The sequence below is a fragment of the Pinus tabuliformis genome, chromosome X (assembly GCF_031772625.1).
Source record: "Pinus tabuliformis cultivar Carrire ecotype Pingquan chromosome X, CPIR1, whole genome shotgun sequence".
Lineage (NCBI taxonomy): Eukaryota > Viridiplantae > Streptophyta > Pinopsida > Pinales > Pinaceae > Pinus > Pinus tabuliformis.
In genome coordinates this window covers 561604197-561607805 of record NC_142308.1, presented here as the reverse complement: position 1 = coordinate 561607805, position 3609 = coordinate 561604197, and the positions used below count along the sequence as shown (strand labels likewise).

At 37.3% G+C, this 3609-nt stretch overlaps 1 long non-coding RNA gene across 1 annotated transcript; it reads left to right on the top strand.

Annotated features, from left to right (window-relative positions):
* Positions 1-1482: 1482 nt before the first annotated feature.
* LOC149141260 (uncharacterized) lies at positions 1483-2093 on the top strand. Its single transcript, XR_016265014.1, has 2 exons — positions 1483-1722; positions 1892-2093. It is a non-coding gene; the product is annotated as an uncharacterized LOC149141260 (long non-coding RNA).
* The last annotated feature ends 1516 nt before the right edge of the window (positions 2094-3609 follow it).

Sequence of the window (3609 nt, the reverse complement as noted above, 5' to 3'; positions counted from 1 at the left end):
ATCATTTTCCTCAACTCACACGGTACCTTTACACCTCAACCCATATAAGTGGACCTAAGTCCATGGCACAACCCATCACACACTAAGATGGTCCTAATTGTCTCCTCAAAACTAGGACATAACACACCTTAAATGCCAAATGGTTAAGTCATCCCAAATTTGTGGGATTTTTTCCTTCATGGAACACATTCTAGCTAGTGTTGATCAAACACAATGCACTAACACCACTAACACACACTAAAAGTCCTAGATACCCTTACGCTGTGGCACGCACCCAAGCACTTCGACTGCACCTCCATAAAATGCACCTTCAACTTTGGATGTCCCAAAATAGTAATATCCTAACCCAATATGGCCTACTTGTTAGATTTGTGTAGTTCCCTCCTTATCAGATCCTTGCACCTCCTTGCACTCCATGGTAAATCTACTCTAATGGTCACCTTCCAAGTTCCAACACTTCCTTTCACATCATGACATAACCACCGATATACATTACAACAACCTTCAACTTCTTTAGTGGGTTGCACATCTATTTCACATTTCTTCTCCATCTTACAAAGTGGTAGTGCCAAGGAGAGAGTATCAAGTTGAATCAAGGATTGCTCACTTAGTACCACTACTAAGTTGCCTTCGTGCAACTTGTCAAATCCCTTAATTTTGTTTCACAACTTCTCATAGGGCTTAACTTGCTTGTATACACTTCTAAGTGAGACTACAATCCCCCAACCTCTCCTCTGCAACCCTTGTTAGAGTCTTCTTAGACGTGCAATCATGCCTCAAGCTGAATATAACACTAGCATCCCGAATGTGCATGCTCATTCCATCTTTTAATGCTTCGCTGAAACCACATTATGACACTGCTTAAAATGAAATGTTTACATCTTAAGACAATGTACCTACTTTGCTTATGACAATCTAAACTATGCAAGTGGCTAAGAGAGGACTATATTTTCCCAGTATGAAAATATAGGGTCTTACAACCCCATTCACACAATAATTTTAATATATTTCACCCGAAAAAAGATACATACCCTACTCCTTTCAAATTTATCATATAATTTTAAGAAATTAACACTTGTTATTAACTATTAAATAGACTTACTATATATTCTCCTTTGTTTGCACCCACCTTATATGTAAAAACATATAAATATTTTCAATACAACCAAATTAAAATCATATTTTTCCATTTAAAAATTATTAAATTGAAATTAAAAAAAATTACACCTAATAAACTAAACAACAACCATAAAATTATATTATTATTATTATAAATATTTTCTAACCTAACCAATAACCAAAAACATTATATACTTACTTCTTTAGTGATGTGAAAATAAAAAAAATGTATTTATTGTTTTAATAACACCTAATAAACTTAAATAACAACCATAAAATTATATTATTATAAATATTTTCCAACCTAACCAAGAACCAAAAACATTATATAGCTACTTAACTAGTGATGTGAAAATAAAAAAATGTATTTACTGTTTTTCACTATGAAATTAGCATTTTTGAAAAAAGGTAAAGCTTTACTTTTCTTTACAAAACCCCTCCCAACCCAAACTTCGTTTACGTTCTAGAACAAGAAGGAGGATCTGTTCGCTTTTCGCAGGGCGGGAGCGAAAACGAGATTGCAGAGATTTGCGAATTAGGGTTTCACCAGTAGCAGACACTCGAACCCCACGATCGGTTCTTCAGTCCATTGACAGCGCCAAGGTATGTTCCATTTTTAACTTCAATGGATTTCCACCCGCACATTCAGTCTTCCACACAGAGAGGAGTACACGCATTTCAGGTTTCTGGTTCAAAATCCAGTGTGTTTTTAGCAGCCACTCTTGTATGTTTAGGTTTTAATCTCTGTGCTGCAATCTGTTACTGTTTGCAGGGATGGCGCTGGAATTTGATGAGTACGGGAGGCCATTTATCATAATAAAGGAGCAGGAGCAGAAGACCCGAATCAGAGGCTTAGATGCTCAGAAGGCCAACATTGCGGCCGCCAGGTCCGTTGCGAGAATCCTCCGCACCTCACTCAGCCCCAAGGGAATGGACAAGATGCTCCAGAGCCCCGACGGCGATGTCACCATTAGTAAGCTTCTCTTCCATTTATTGAATCTCTATTTCTGGGTCGATAAAACCCCTTAAAAATCTAAAAATCTGAAACTAAGTAGAATTTATTTTAAAAAACTTATGATTCGTAAGTAGCAGTTACTTTAAAAAATTTATAGGTTTTCCGAAAGGAGTGAAATAAGCAAATACTCTGTGATCTGCTTACTCTTCCTCACAAACTGTGAGGCCCGCCGAGCTAGATGCTCTACATACGACGCTGAATGCCTACGAAAGCTCCCGAATGGGTGAATGCGTTGAGATGTCACTAACATTGAGAGATAGACACTTTCCAGGGATCTACTTGGCGTAGAGGTACTTTTGGCGGGCTTTTCACTAACCAAGAAACTTCGTTTACAAATTATTTTGCTCAAAATAACACCAATTGCTCGACAGCAGAAGGTTCATAAAGAAATGGAAATAATAATTTTAAGAAGAATTTCGGAATAAAGAAATAAATTATATAAATGTCCACAAATGATGAAAGGACATTAGGTTAATGGGACTAAAACTATATATTGATGCTGGAGTGCTTAAAGGTATTTGCTGAAAAGGAGAGACTACAAATAAGATTTCAGATTTAACAGAATGACGAATGATAAAATAACAAAGGGGTGATTATCTCAATTGTTTGTAGCCAATGTTGTTGAGCATCTGCCTGGTTTTGGTTACGTGTTAGTAGGTAACCAGTTTAAATCCCCCAGATTTAGGTGCACTAGTCTATGTCAACAGTTTTACGAAGAATGCCATTCACAAATATGGAGAAGCATCTCTTGGATTTCCTTATCAGATTTTCAAGAGTTATAATAACAGATAAACCTGATACAATGAAGACGAGCATTTGGCTGGTTCTGGTTACATGTTAGTAGGTAACCAGTTTAAATCTCCCAGATTTAGGTGCACTAGTCTATGTCAACAGTTTTACGAAGAATGCCATTCACAAATATGGAGAAGCATCTCTTGGATTTCCTTATCAGATTTTCAAGGGTTATAATAACAGATAAACCTGATACAATGAAGACGAGACTAATAGCAGAAGCCTAGAAAATAAATAAGTCCTAATTTATCTAAGCGTCAAAGGAGAGGTATGCAGGGCCATAAACCAGGCTGGATTCTATCCTGGCAAACTTTATTGAAACTCATCGGACTGCAAAGTTTGACAGGTTACGTGTGGAAGGGAGAACCTTGGTGATGGGTGTCTGTCTAGTGTCTACAAGATATAAGCTGAGAATTATAGCTTTTGTAAGATACCATACCTAGATGGCCTTGTGGATTATCTGGATGATCTCAACTGTGCTTGGTAAGGGTGCTTCTGAATCACTGATCGTCTGTTATTTTTGCTCATGACTGATGCATCTACCGGGTCATCGATGCTTCATCCAGCTGAAAAAATGATGCAATCAATCTAGTGGATCTGGGTCTGGAGGACTCATGCATGTCCTGCTCTTAGAGTATTTGGTTCGCTTTACTTTTTTCTTGAATAATGAACTCTGCTTTCAC